Source organism: Wyeomyia smithii, chromosome 3, assembly GCF_029784165.1.
Source record: "Wyeomyia smithii strain HCP4-BCI-WySm-NY-G18 chromosome 3, ASM2978416v1, whole genome shotgun sequence".
In the NCBI taxonomy this organism is placed as follows: Eukaryota; Metazoa; Arthropoda; class Insecta; order Diptera; family Culicidae; genus Wyeomyia; species Wyeomyia smithii.
The window spans coordinates 171,499,327-171,515,789 of NC_073696.1; positions in this window are offsets into that span (position 1 = coordinate 171,499,327).

Genomic DNA, 16,463 nt, shown 5'->3' on the forward strand with positions numbered 1-16,463 from the left:
TTAAAACTATTTTGGAACTTTGTTTTTCAACTGGTAGAGCAATTGTATTCTTGTTTGTTGTGGGTTCAAAATATTTGTGTAAGCATAGTTGCGGGCTCTTCGTTTCCGTGTCTTCAGCATAGCATATTTGTATCCTTAATCTGACAAATAGACAAAGAAAATTTTAAATTTTAATGTCAGCGTTTTTCAGAAAGCAGTATAACTGTGTCATGTACTGGAGATCACCGCTTCCCAGAATGTCTCTAACGGGTACGTTCGGTTGTTTTCCTCGGGCCCGAAGGGAATCTATAAGCTCGGACCTAACACCACAGTATTCGGTACACGACCAAACAACATGCTCGATGTCATGGTAGCCATCGCCACAAACGCAGTGATTACTGTCTACAAGCCCTATACGAAAGAGATGCGTGTTTAACGTGTAGTGATTGGACATAAGTCTAGACATCACGCGAATGAAGTCCCGACCTACATCCAACCCCTTGAACCATGCTTTCGTCGATACCTTAGGAAAAATGGAATGTAGCCACCGTCCCAGTTCATCTGAGTTCCATGATGATTGCCAACTGTTGAGTGTTCTCTGACGCAAAATGCTATAAAATTCATCATAAGCAATTGGTCTTTCATAAATATCGCCATCAATAGCACCCACCTTAGCTAAAGAGTCAGCCTTTTCGTTACCCGGAATCGAGCAATGAGAAGGGACCCACGCTAAGGTAACCCGGTAATTTTTATCTGTTAAAGCACTTAAAAACCACCGTATTTTCCCCAGGAAATACGGGGTGTGCTTCACAGGCTTCATCGATCGCAGAGCCTCAATGGCACTGAGACTGTCTGTGAAGATGAAGTAGTGGTCTGTGGGTAGGGTTTCGATGATTCCAAGAGAGTACTGAATAGCAGCAAGTTCTGCGACGTACACGGAAGCAGGAGCATCGAGTTTGTAGGAGGCGGTAAAATTTTCGTGGAAAACACCGAAGCCAGTGGACTCATCTAGATTAGATCCGTCAGTGTAAAACCTTTTATCATAACTAACATGTTTGAACTTATTCGAAAAAATCTTAGGGATCTCTTGGGGTCGCAATTGATCCGGGATACCAGAAATGTCTTGTTTCATGGTGGTGTCGAAAAATATAGCATTATTAGAAGTATCTAAAAGTGCGACATTGGAGGAATCGTATGAAGAAGGATTAATATCTTGAGCCATATAGTCAAAATATAAAGTCATAAATCTGGATTGAAATTGAAGGTCGACCAACCTCTCGAAATTTTCAATTACTAATGGGTTCCTAACTGTGCATCGAATTAGCAACCGGTAAGAGAGATTCCAAAAACGATGTTTCAACGGAAGAATACCCGCTAACACTTCAAGACTCATCGTATGGGTCGACTGCATGCAACCCAAGGCAATACGCAAACAACGATATTGTATTCTCTCTAATTTTATAATGTGCGTGTTCGCGGCGGAGCGGAAGCAGAAACAGCCGTACTCAAGAACTGACAATATCGTTGTTTGGTAAAGCCTTAGAAGGTCTCCTGGGTGGGCTCCCCACCAGGTTCCGGTAATCGTACGAAGAAAATTAATCCTCTGTTGGCATTTTCGTGTCAGATACCTAATATGACAAGCCCAGGTGCATTTAGAGTCGAACCAGACCCCGAGATATTTAGCGACTAAAACCTGAGAGATCGTTTTACCCGTTAGTAGGAGCTGCAGCTGAGCTGGGTTATGCTTCCTAGAAAAAACGACCAACTCAGTTTTCTCCGGAGAGAATTCGATACCCAGCTTAAGAGCCCATTCAGACAAATTGTCTAAGGTATCTTGCAATGGTCCTTGCAGATCGCTAGCCTCGCTACCAGTAATGGATACAACGCTATCGTCTGCAAGTTGCCTTAGCGTGCATGAATTTGCAAGACATTCATCGATGTCATTGACGTAAAAATTATATAAGAGAGGACTTAAACATGAGCCCTGGGGAAGGCCCATGTAACTAATTCGGGAAGTTGTCGAATCGCCATGTGAGAAATACATATGCTTTTCTGACAACAGATTGAGCAAAAAGTTATTCAAATTTAGTGAAAGTCCCTGCGAATGAAGTTTCGCGCTTAAAACTTCTACAGAGACAGAGTCAAAAGCCCCCTTAATATCCAAGAACGCAGAAGCCATTTGCTCTTTTCGAGCAAATGCGAGTTGAATTTCAGTAGAAAGCAACGCTAGGCAATCGTTCGTCCCTTTGCCCCGGCGAAAGCCAAATTGAGTATCTGAAAGTAAACCGTTTGTTTCGACCCATTTGTCTAACCGTAAGAGGATCATTTTCTCCATTAATTTCCGGAGGCAAGAGAGCATTGCAATCGGCCTATATGAATTGTGATCAGAGGCAGGTTTCCCGGGTTTCCGAATAGCAATGACTTTTACCTCCCTCCAGTCATGCGGAACAATATTTAGCTCAAGAAACTTGTTGAACAAGTCCAACAAGCGTCTTTTTGCAGAGTCGGGTAGATTCTTCAACAGGTTGAATTTTATTCTATCTAACCCTGGAGCCTTATTGTTGCACGACAGGAGAGCCATTGAAAATTCCAACATCGAAAATGGAGGCTCTTCCGTAGTTACTATAAACGCGTCGCGAAAGGTTTTCTGTTCTGGTACAGAGTCCGGACAGACCTTTTTGGCAAAATCGAGTATCCAGCGATCTGAATACTCCTCACTCTCATTCGAAACGTCACGGTTCCGCATGCGCCTGGCGGTATCCCAAAGAGTGCTCATCGCTGTTTCCCTCGACAACGCGTTTACGAACCGCCGCCAGTACCCGCGTTTTTTCGCCTTTACTAAGCTCTTCATCTGCCTGCCCAGTGCCTCGTACTTTCGTAGTAGGTTGACAGTGCCGTACTCCCGGTAGTCCTTATACGCCGCGGACCTTCGCGCGTACAGCTCAGAGCACTCTTTGTCCCACCATTTGTTGGGAGGGCGTTGTCTAATCGTTACCCCGGGTATCGGTTTCGTCTGAGCTTGCGTCGCGGCGTCGATTATCAAGCCAGCTAAGAACGCGTATTCTTCCTCCGGAGGAAGTTCCTCGTGAGTCTCGATAGATTCCGCTATAATAGACTCATAACGCTTCCAATCAATATTACGTGTAAGGTCGTAGGAAATATTGATTGGGTTCGGGGGAGTTGAACCATTAGCAATTGATATAACGATTGGAAGATGATCACTACCATGGGGATCGTTGATTACTTTCCACTGGCAATCTAACGCTAGTGATGTCGAGCAGAGGGATAGGTCAAGCACGCTTTCACGTGCCGGAGGATTAGGTACGCGTGTCGCTTCCCCAGTATTCAAAACTGTCATATTGAAGTCGTCGATCAAGTTACAGATTAAAGAAGATCGGTTGTCGTCGTACAGCGACCCCCATAGCGAACAGTGAGAGTTAAAATCTCCCAAAATCAAAAAAGGTGCGGGAAGCAATTCTGCTATATCAAGGAGTTGCTTCTGTTCAATCCGCGCGGATGGGGGAATATATAACGAAACAAGGCAAAGGTCTTTTCCATTCATATTCGTTTGAATGGCAACAACTTCAATATTCGAGATCGAGGGGAGGTCAATTCTGAAAAAAGAATAGCACTTTTTGATCCCTAAAAGTACCCCTCCACCGTGTGAGTCTCGATCTCGACGAATGATGTTAAAATCGTGGAAATTAAGTTGGTCATTTGAATTGAGAAAAGTTTCACAAAGCGCGAACGCATCACAATTGTATGTGTTTATCAAATGTGAAAATAAATCAAATTTGGGGATGATACTTCTGCAGTTCCACTGTAACACAGTGACAAAATTCCTAACCTCTTTCAACGAATTAGTCATCGAAAGATACGATAGCTGAAATGAGGGGCCAAGTTGCTGTGAGTTGCTTCAAAAAGGTTTTCACTGTTGGGAGAAGGGCAAGAAGAATGTTTTGAAGGGGATCTGGTATGTTGAATGTTTTAAATATCCAGTCCACAATATCAGAGAATTTTATGAACCCTGTTTCTTTTATGTCTTCTGATCGAGAAATGGGTGCCCGAGGGGTTTTTGGTGCCCCAGGAAGCGGTGGGTACTCCTGGTTTGATTTGAAATTAAAACCGGGGGGTACTTGCTTCGGTTTTTCTTCACCGCTTCCTTTTTGTGTTGTCTTATTGGTCATTCCGCTAGGGGTTATCTTACGACCTTTACGAGAAAGATTAGGAGAGTTGAGCATTCTCCTCTTCCTAGATCCCTCTGGCAAGGCATAGGAACACCCTTCGACGGGATCGTCAGATGTACCCTCATCGGTTGGCAAAAAGGAAAAGATGTTTCCTGTCGAGGGTGGCTCAGCCCTCTTAAGCATTTCTGCAAAAGAGCGCTTTGATCGTTCCTTAAGGGAACGCTTAATTTTTTCCTCGCGCTGTTTGTACGCGGGACATGCCGGAAGGTCATGCCGAGTTCCCTCGCAATAAAGACACTTTTCAGTATCCCCACTGCAAGCGTTCTCAGCATGATTGCCTCCGCACTTGCTACAGCGTGCCTTGTTGCAGCAGTAGGTGGCTGTGTGACCTAACTGCTTACAGTTTTGGCAATGCATGACCCGCGGTACGAACAGGCGTACAGGTAGACGAACCCTGTCCAAGCGGACGTAGTTCGGCAGCGCGGATCCGGCGAATGTTACTCGGAAGGAATCCGAAGGGAGGAATTTCTTCTTCCCTTCTTCGATGGATACTGAATGCAATTGCTTGCAATCCAGTATCTTTACACTTTGCATCAAGGGGTTTTTAAAGCAGCCAACTCCATGACGCAAAATGTCATCGACAGTGAGATTCCCCTCGGTAACCACACCGTCGATTTCTACATCCTTGGCAGGGATGTACACGCGATACTCTCTCGTGAAGAGCTCGTAGCCAGCAATTTCGTTTGCTTGCTTCAAGCTACTCACGACAACTCGCAGTTTGTTCGGCCTCACCTTCGTAATCTCGGTTACGGCCGAAAAATGTTTTGCCAGGTCTTTGCCAATTTGGATAATATTCAATGGCTTCTTTATGGGCCGGAAAAAAACAACGTAGGGACCGCCAGCGGCATCTGGGTAAGCTTTTACCCGTACTTCCGGTACTCTTGGTACAGGACTTGGCAAAGGGGAGGGCACAGGGGAAGGTAGGGGTGTGCTGATGGGAGAAATTTCAATTTCTTCCCCGTTTGTTTCCACCTCCAGGAAAAGTTGCACCTGCATGTCGTCCATTTTGCGGGAGCGTTACGCTCTACCGCACACAAACGATAAATATTCGAATATGGGGGGGGGGGTTCAAGTAGTTGATGTTAAATTTTAAAAACAATTTTTCAATCTACAATGGATCAAATAAAAAAAAAGGCAGTAATACTAATACTAATAACAATAGTAATAATAATAATAATAATAATAATTATAGTAATAGTATTAATAATAACAATAATAATATCAATAATAATATTAATAATAATATTATAACATAGTAATAATATTGATAATAATAGTAAAAATTCTAAAGGTAATACTTCACCGAACGTCTAAGTCACGACCTCACGGCTGATAGTAGGATTAATCGAGCGTCTCCGCAGAACAAACAATGACGATCCAGCTTCGTGTTGAGACACAGTGGCCGTGTCCTACACGCGACCTTGTAGATGCCACTTGTAGTTGACTTCCACTCGCTCGATCGTATGATGGTCCGTGCTGCTAGCGGGGTAACAGCGGTGCGGGAGAATTATTCTTGCTGATATATCAGCTGCGTATCGAATCACTGGCGGGGTAGCCTGCCCCTACCAGTGTGCAGATGTTTCTGCCGATATATAACAGTCTATTGTTATTGCGCAGCACGAGAACTAATCGACAAAAAAACACCCGTACGATAACTCGTGTATTGTTATTTTGCGAACTCAAACGGAGATAAACAATTTGCGTCTAATCGAGACGAAAGCAAAACAACGAATGACTCTTAAAATTCTTCTAGATCAGTCAAATTTCAATCAAATTCGATCAAACAAGTTTCCAAATAACAAAAAAATGTATTGAATTTACTTAAAGTATCTTCGTTGAGGGTTAACTACGTTAAATTTGGAGGAGTGAGTAAAGTTTGATAAAAGCTCAAAAAATGTAATTTTCAACAATGATCATTCCATATCATTGAAGAAATACTGATAATTTAGCAGGAAACCACAAAGATTTCAATTCAGAGCTAGTTTCTGAACTTTTGCAACAAACCGAATTGAAATCGGTCTAACGACGATCAAATAAGGGCAAATTTAGCATTAAGCAGCTCGTGAACCAAAATAAACAAATTTTAACCTGGAATATCTTTATTTTAGTTTCCAAACTAGCTGTAAATGAGATTTTTCAGTACAGAAATCATCATTTATCTTTTGCATATCGAAAAAAAGCACATTGCCAAAAGAATGTATAGATTTCAATGGTGATCAATTTCACCCCAATTTACCTCATAGTACCTTAAAGAATTATCGAATTTTTTCATGAAGTAGACGATAGAAATTTCACCAATAGCCATAGAGGTTTACTGGAGCACATACCAGTACTTGTTTTAAAATTATACTATTTCGGGAAAAATGTACATGAAGCTAGTTAATTGGAAATTGTCATAAAAATTGATCAATTTCACCCCGTTCCATGGTACGTAAGTCACCGAGCAAACACATTAATTCTGTATGCGGACTCTGTATATTTTGGAACGAAAAATCCCCAAATTACAGTGTTTAGTCCTACGTCACTATTTCATACAACCCTAGGGCTGTATACCTTGTAGTATTTCGTTCAAACTGCTTTATCTACTGTATAAACTAAACTCGGCAGCAGGCTATTGTTCTAGTTTACATTTTACTTGGTTTTCACTGCCAGGTTTTCACTAAATTCAGCGGAAGGCTAAATCCTGATGCATCGTGACGAAACATTGGATAATTTGCGCAGGGTGTTGCATCACACGGGGAATCGATTTTAGGCAAAAATCATTCAATTTCATAGACATAAAATTGTAACGTCAACATGTTATGCAATCGAGATACTTGGTAAAACAATTTGTTTTATCAAAAGTGTGCGATTATGGTAAAAATTTTGGTAGCATCATTGACTGAACTATGTTCTTTTGCACTTGTTTCAAATATTTGGAGCCATTTTATTTAAAAAAAAAATAAATAAAAAAATCAAATTATCTAAACTATTGCAATGTTTTTCTTGCAAATAACTGCAAACTGGGCAAGAAATTCATATTTATGGGATACAAACATCTCACATCTTTGTTGCATTTCTTTTATTATGAAAGTGGACTGAATGTAAATATTTACAGTTATTAAGTAAAAAGCACTGACTTTTCAGATAAGAGAAAAAATAAAACCGATTTACAAAGCGTGATTAGAAAATTTTCCAACATTCTAACGCACGATCCAAAGTTTGACGTGGCTTAGAGAGTCAATTATTAAAAATGAGCTGCATAAAAATACCAAAGCATTGTAAACATTCCAAACTACTGAGCTAACTAAAAACAAATCGTAGTGTCGGTAGCACAACAAATTGTTGTATTTGCATTGCAGATACTTTGAATTAGCTCTTTTAGTTTGAGACTTTCGTAAAGCATTATAGGTATACCAATTGACTCAATACCATGTAGGTGTCTATCTTTCTCTCTGAAAAGCACTCAAAATACGGCACAGTTCAAAATAAAAACAAAAAACAAAGTTAAAAAATTCACGAATTCAACATTCATGTGCAAGGCGAATCTGTGTAAATTAGCGGCATAATGTTATTGTAGATGATTCAACCAATTTTGATTACCATAGGCACTACTAGAGAAATAACTTGTCTTAACAATACTGTATTATGAGAATTATTAATTAGTGGTTACTATGGCAATAATAATTCATTAGTTGACCTCAAGGTACGCCACAGATGAAGCCATGGAGTGTCAGAAGGCGGGGGGCGACGAGTTTCCTGGCAGAAGTGTAAAGTTCTAGTGATTAGAATCAATGACCTATCATTCTTCCTACATTTTTGAAAAATTGTTTTTTTAAACATCAATTTCATATTAGCTTTATAATTTTGAAAAACTTACTCCCCCATATTAAATCCTGGCTAATCCTAGCTATATTTATATACAGTACGCTGCTGGCTGCTGTAGGTAGATTCTCATTTGTTATATATGCACTTTGAATACTTGTCATGTTCTAAAAATTAGATGCAAAATCACATTTTTCTTACTATGTTGTGATTGCGGAACACAATCGCCACTGCGCAAAGCTAGGAACACAACAACTGTTTACTGGAATCGGAAAATAAATCTTTAGCCGTTTCCGCAGTGTAACAAATGCATCTAGCATGTTTCATACGAATAACCAACGCACGGAGGAGTACCTAGAACAAAAAGCTGGCTAAAATAAGAAAAGAATTTTTTGTCGCTTTTTGGTGCCGTTATATTTTTTTCTGCAGCTTAAATAAAGCTTAAATAAACAATCACAAAATGCCAAGCTTAAAAAGATGACAATTGATCAATATTTTGCAGCAAATGAGTTCTTTATGTTCAATGCTAATAAACCGGTTGATAGAAATTCCGAAATTCAAAATTATAGCTACTATTAAGAAGTTTTCGAAATTAGTGATTCTTATAAAAAAGTCACCAAATCTCGCGGAATCCGATCATATAATCATCGGGGTAATGGAAGTTCATAACATCACGAACAAATCCTTGCAAATATCTCATCCGGTGACGGCCGGATTAACATTTGCGACCCGTTTGAAAAATGTTGTTTATGACAAATTTTGACATTAAGTGTTCACGCGTACATGGAAAATGAAGAAAAAACCTGATGAGCCCCTGCCACATGCTTAAAACAGAGTTTCAGCTCAACAAAGATTAAATGAGATTATTTAAGTGAATAAATTTCAACTAATTTGAGTTAACTTAAAATTAACTTGATGCACAAAATCAATAATCCTGGTAAATAACACTCCGTACAAAAGGCTTTTTTCAACTTACATGAGTTCCACGAGGCATCATGTAATCTGTGAGCATCAAGGCTATATAGGCTATGTAAATGTAAACATTAAGTTATGTGTGTCCCAGAATTTTTTACCTGCAGAAATAATTGAAACTAACTTAAATGAGATTAAATCAATTATTAAAAATTTCAAAAATTTGAAAGCACCTGGTGACGATGGAATCTTTAATATACTAATCAAACATCTCCCTGAGAGCACAATGGAATTTTTAGTGAAAATTTTCAATTGCTGCTTCAAAATTGCATATTTTCCCTAATTATGGAAAAATGCAAAAATAACTCCAATTTTGAAACCGGATAAGAACCCAGCTGAAGTTTCAAGTTATCGACCAATCAGTTTACTTTCTTCAATAAGTAAACTGTTTGAGAGAATTATTCTTAACAGAATGATGTCACACATCAACGAAAATTCAATTTTTGCAAATGAACAGTTTGGATTTCGCCATGGGCATTCCACAACTCATCAATTGCTCAGAGTTACTAATATGATACGAGCTAACAAATCTGAAGGTTATTCCACTGGAGCTGCTCTTTTAGACATAGAAAAAGCATTCGACAGTGTTTGGCATAAAGGTTTAATTGCGAAATTGCAAACTTTTAATTTTCCAATTTTCCTAATCAAAATTTTAAAAAATAATCTTACTGATCGAACTCTGCAGGTTGTCTATCAGAATTCAGAATTTGATAGATTTCCTGTCAGAGCAGGTGTACCTCAAGTTTCAGTCTTGGGTCCAGTCCTGTACAACGTATTCACTTCAGATCTTCCTGATTTGCCTCCAGGATGCACAAAGTCATTGTTCTGCGATGACACAAGCATTTCCGTAAAAGGAAAAAGTCTTCGTGTCATATGCAGTTGATTGCAGAAAAGTTTAGATATTTTTTCTTCCTACTTGCAAAAGGCGAAAATCTCTCCCAATGCTTCTAAAACTCAAATGATATTTTTTCCGCATAAGCCTAGGGCTTCTTTCCTCAAGCCAAACAATAATCACGTTGTCAAGATGAATGGGGTTATTTTAAGTTGGTCTGACAAGGTTAAGTACTTGGGACTAATATATGATAAAAACTTGTTTTCAAAGAGCACATTGAGAGTATACAAGCCAAGTGCATCAAATATACGAGATGTTTATATCCTCTCATTAACAGGAATTCTAAACTTTGTTTAAAAAACAAACTTTTGATATACAAACAAATTTTTAAACCAGCAATGCTTTATGCTGTACCGATCTGGTCAAGTTGCTGTTCAACAAGGAAGAAAACGCTCCAAAGGATTCAGAATAAAATTCTGAAAATGATTTTGAAGCGTCCTCCTTGGTTTGGTACACTCGAATTACATAGACTTACTGGTGTTGAACCATTAGAAGCTATGTCAAATAAAATTATTAACAATTTTCGACAAAAATCGTTGCAATCCTCAATTGTTACGATAAGCTCTCTTTATAGCCAATAAGTTAGCAATTAAGTTAGTTGTAAGTTTACTTCCCCTTTTCTGACAAGTAGGTTTAAATCCCTACGAATGATAAGTCCTAATTGCGAAAGCAAACAAATCCTAACAATTAAAATTACAAATTTCTAACAGTGTTGAGAAGTCACTGTTATTACCGATTCTTAATAGCAACGCCGTTGTTTGTGCGTGTAGCTTTAAGAAATTCGGTAACCAATTGACTTTTGTGTAATTTCGGGGAATTTTGTTTAGCGATTTTCTCCACCACTATAATCAAGACTTCTTTTAAATTATTTTTACGCTATTAAGTTAAAAGGCTTACAATTAACCTTAACCGTTTGTATCAGCTAGCGAGACAAATTTTGAAGCACTCCAATGGATCTAAATAAAATTAATTGTTTATAACTGCATTAAATTTTTAAGATTAACTTACGGCTCAACTAAACCTTCACCAAGCTAATAATTGGGTATGCAAATTTTATACTATCGTAATAATCTTTACAACAATCTTGAGCGACTTTAGAACGTGAATGCACTTGAAGAATGGTGTAGCTATAATATTCATAGAATGCCGGAAATTAAATGTTTACTATAATCTATATAAGGTAAACGTCAACGTTTCATTTACCCAATCGCAGGGTTGTACGGTTCGACGTTACATTCCCCCGCCCGTGAACCGTGATCATCGGAGTTATCCGTGGGCTCCGTTTCACTATCATCTACAACGTCAAGTAGCGCGAGGCTGGTTACAGCTCTTCTGAATAACCCTGAGATAGTTTTCACGACAGCTTGTCTTACGCGACCGTCCTTGCCTAATAACACTTCGACGACCCTACCTCTCATCCATTTGTTACGTATATTTTCGTCTACTACAAGTACTAGATCCCCTACTTTGATATCTCTCACATCTTTGAACCACTTACATCGCCTAGTTATAACTGGTACATATTCTTTAATCCATCTTCGCCATAGTTGGTCATTGATGAACTGAACAAGTTTCCAACTGTTTCTCAGCGTGCCGCGACAGTCGACAGGGTTGACGGGGAGCTGTTTGATGCCAGAAGAACTGCCCAACAAGAAATGATTAGGAGTTAATGACTCTTGATCAGCAGACTCCAAAGGAATATATGTTAGTGGTCGTGTGTTGATCATCGCTTCCGCCTCTAGCATTATTGTCTCCAACGTTTCATCGTCCGGTTTCCTAACTGCAATTTGTAGACATTCAATTGCCTTTTTCACCGATCTAACTAGTCTCTCCCAAGCCCCACCCATGTGTGGTGCGCCCGGGGGGTTAAACGACCAGCGAGTGTTCGTGTTAGTGAATACTGCAGCCAAAGTACGATTTCTTTCAGCAATTTCCGCTTTTAACTGTCGGCTCGCTCCTTGGAAATTGGTGCCATTATCAGAAAATATCTCATTGGGTGCACCCTTTCGAGAAACGAACCGACTGATAGCCATCACGCAAGATTCTGTCGATAGACTATGGACCACCTCTAAATGGATGGCGCGTACCGTCAAGCAGGTAAATAAAGCAATCCAACGCTTACCATTACTTCTACCTAATCGCACTAAGACGGGCCCAAAATAATCAATGCCCACGTACGTAAAGGGTCTAACGAATGTCGCTAAACGAGCGTCTGGTAGGGGGCTCAGTGGCGGCGCTTGAGGTTTCGCCAATCTTTTTTTGCAATGCATGCAGGATTTTATTACCCTTCCCAGTAAAACTCTCAGCTTAGGTATCTCAAAACGCTGACGTATTTCATTAATAACGGTTTCTCGGTTCGCATGACGATATTTTCTGTGATACCAATCTGAAATCAGGTATGTGAGATAGTGTTGTCGATGTAGAATTATCGGGAACTTTGTGTCGAAGGACGCCCAGCAAGCAGTTTCTATGCGTCCCCTCATACGTAGAATACCTCTCGAGTCCATAAATGGCCAACGTGATACTATAGTACTCGATTTTGATACAGTAGGGTGACGTTTTTCGGGTGGTCCCTTAGAGCTCTCCAACAATGCAATCTCATCGGAGAACATCTCTGCTTGAGATTGTTTCAGGAGAATATTCTCTGCCCGAATAAGTTCATCTTGCAGCAGATTTCCTCGCTCAATTGATTCCTTTCGTTGTTTTCTTCTAATGTTATCGATGAACCGAAGAACATAAGCTTGTGTATGAAGCAATCTCTCCCAACGACTAAATCGTCGCAATTCGACTAATTGAAACGAAATCGTGTGCTGGTGGATCATTAACGGCTCTGTGTTGATAACATTCGAAGCGTTTTGCGGCCAACGGGACTCGTCCTTGTGTAAATACTCGGGCCCGTTGAACCATCGACTGCTTAACTTTAGGTTCGGTCCTTTTCCCCATCTGGTGGCATCGTCTGCCACGTTATTTTTAGTAGATATCCATCGCCATTCTTCTACATTCGTAGTAGCCAGAATTTCTTCTACACGAATGGCAACGTAGTTTGTATATTTACGCTGCTTCGATTGTATCCATGCCACCACCGTGCTTGAATCCGTCCACAAAAACCGCTTAGTTATTGTCAAAGTGTGTCTAGGGCATATACTGTTCATCAGACGGGTTCCTAAAACCGCTGCATACAACTCTAATTTTGGTATTGTTATCGCTTTCAATGGCGCAACTTTAGTTTTAGCAGCCACCAACGATACGTGAGGCCCACCTTTGCCATCGATACGAAAGTATCCTACTGCTGAATAAGCACTGGAACTGGCATCGACAAAAATGTGTACCTGTAAGGTGTTTAAATCGTCGATTTCATTACTTGGGAAGAGGCAGCGTGGGATTCTGAGAAGTTCCAAGGAGGAAAGTAAGGTAATCCATTGACGCCATTGGTTGAATAAAGTGGAATTTATTTTATCATCCCAGTCTGCGCCCGATGACCAGATATTTTGCATTAAAATCCTACCGTGAATGATGACGTATGCTATTAGACCCAACGGGTCAAAGAGACTCATTGTAACTCTTAGTACTTCTCGCTTGGTAGGAACATATGTTGAGAGCATAATTTGACGTAGGTCATCGCGTGTTGATAACGTATAAGTGAAATAATCGTCCTTGGGTAACCATTTCATTCCTAATACAGATTCGGCACCACATGATGTTTCTAGATTAAGTTCTTTGCATTCTCCTGACACACTCTCGTTAACCCCTTCCAGTACCACACGAGAATTTGATAAAAAGTTTCGAATTTCAAATCCTCCATTCTTGTGAATCATTTTTACCTCACTTCCTACTTGTATTGCCTCCTGGACTGTTTTAAAACTGTCAAGATAATCGTCGACGTAGTGGTTTTCTGTAATTGCTTTTACAGCTTTCGGGTGTCGGTCGATAAATTCATTGGCGTTTACATTTTTACATATTGTGCAGAGCACGGTGAACATGTAGCCCCGAATGTAGCCACCTGCATCACGTATGTCTGAGGTTTTTTGTTTGGAAAGTTGCGCCAAAGAAACCGCTGTGAATTCTGATCACTCCTAATAATCTTGATGCGGTGAAACATTTCTTTAATGTCACCTGTCAAGGCCACAGGAAACTGTCTAAAGCGAGATAAAACTGTTGGCAGGGAAGTTATCATATCAGGTCCTTTCAGCAGATTCGAGTTTAATGATGTCCCGTTTGTTTTCGCCGCAGCATCCCATATTAACCGAAGTTTGTTTGGTTTTTTCGGGTTCGTGACAACGCCTAAAGGTATATACCATATTCGTTCAGGATCAGCACTTTGCACGTCTTCCCTAGTTAACAGGCGAGCGTATCCTTTCTGTAAGTAATCCTGAATCTGATGACGAACCCGTTCGTACAGTGAGGGGTCCCGATTTAAGCGTCTCTCTAATGATTGAAGCCGACGAAAGGCCATCGGATAGCTGTCAGGAAAAATTACCTTATCATGACGCCACAGAAGCCCAGTCTCAAAACCGTCCGAAACCCGTCTCGTTGTATTTTTCAGCAAATGTTTTGCCCTCACCTCTTCATCTGATTCTGGTCGCGAAAAGGAGGATGTAATTCCGGCTTCGTCTAACAAAAAATATTCCCGAACTATATCATTCAACTCTTGGTCTGGGTCAACAGCATAGTCAAAATGAAAGTTGCAAACGGTACGTGGTGTATGGTGCATTGCCACCGTAAACACTCCATCCAAGGCGGCATTTTGTAGCAATCGGATCTCCCATACAGCCTTCTCTTATTTTCAGGGGAACAGTTAGGTGAAGGTTTTGAAGTCCAATTAACAATTTCGGTTCGACATTTTCGTAATCTTCAATCGGTAGACCTTTGAGATGAAGAAATTTCTTCGCCAGTTCTCGATACGCCAGTGTTTGTTGGGGAAGAAGTAAATTTTCAACTGTACGCACGTTCGTTAATTTGAATTGAGTTGATTTTTTTGCACCAGCAACGGTAATATCGATACGTTGAGATTTTGGTTCGTTTCGTTTCACGTTACCTGTCCATTGAAGGTGTAACGGTTCTACGGGTCCCTTAAGAGCCAGTTGATCGACCACCGCACTTTCAATAAGGCTTAGCGAGGATCCTTCATCGATGAAAGCAAAAATACTCAAGCTTTTTGTCGGTGTAACAATCGTGACGGGGAGAATGCGAAATAATGGCCCGCAAACTGCGTTTCCCTGGCGCCTAGTAGTACAGGTATGGTTGCTGGTTACTGGTGGGTGAATCAAGGTGTGGTGACGCAAACGACAACCAGGCATACCACAACCTCTCCAAGATTTACATGTCCATTTTCCATGATAATTTAAACAGGTTCTACACAGCGAATGCTGTTGTACTGTTCTCAATTTATCGTCATACGAATACGACTGGAAAACCTCACAATCTGCCACTCGGTGGCCCATTTTTTTACATACAACACACACTTTAGGTGGTCGGGCTTCTAGCGCAGACTCTTTATCAACAATCTCAGATTCTTGCCTGTGTGTTTGCACGAACCCTTTATCATCGTATCTATTCTTCTTATTACGACTGGAAGCTGTATGTGACGGTTCGTTCGTGTTATCAATTACTTCACAGGCCATTTCGACCAGCGTCGACATGAACTCTCCAAATTTACATAAAGTTACAACTTCCGAATTGGCCTTATAGGCTGACCACTGTAATTTAAGACTAGTTGGTAACTTACGGACAAGTTCTTGTAACAAAGTTGGGTTCGATAAATGAGCTTCTTGTCGGGCAGCTTTGATGTGCTCCACCAGATTCTCTACAGCAGTTCCGAATTCGATTAAATGTTCCAGATTGTCTGTTGCTAGTGGTGGTAGCTCTCTCACATTATCAGTCAGTGTTCGTATTATCTGATCTGGACGTCCGAATCGACGTCGCAGCATTGAAATGACATGCGGTACACTGGCGGGTAGCAGCAGTCTTCCACGAACACTGTCCAAGGCATGACCTCTGAGACTTCTTTGCAATCTGATCAAATTTTCTTCATTCGAAAATCCACAAGTTTCTGTCGATTGTTCGTAATTACTAAACCATATTGGCCAATCTGCTGGATTGCCGGAAAAGGTGGGTAGGTCCTTTCCCATGACGTGACGCGCAGCTAATTGGCGATTTGTGGGACCTTTATTAAACTCTAACGGCGGTGATGGCGATACTTTGTGATTGATTGCGGTATGGTGATTGTTTTCGTGAGAGCCAGGTGTTAAAGTTGATCTATTTCGCTCTAGCGACATGGAATCTGTGAATGAACGTGGTGGTTCTGGGGTCGGTGCATCTTGAGTAACATTTTCCAAATTGTTCAACCATGTCTGAACCACGTTACCTGTACCTTCAACAGATGTGACAACGTTGCCTGGCTGCTAGCTTGAGCTGATATAGCCTGTAGCACCTTTCTCTGTTGGTCTAGAGCTTGGTGTTGGATCTCCAGCTGTTTCATACGGAGTTGGGTTTCGATTTCTAGCTTCTTCTGCATTGTTTCACGTTCTAGCAGTATTTGTTGTTCTTGCAATTTTTGCTGCTCGTGGATG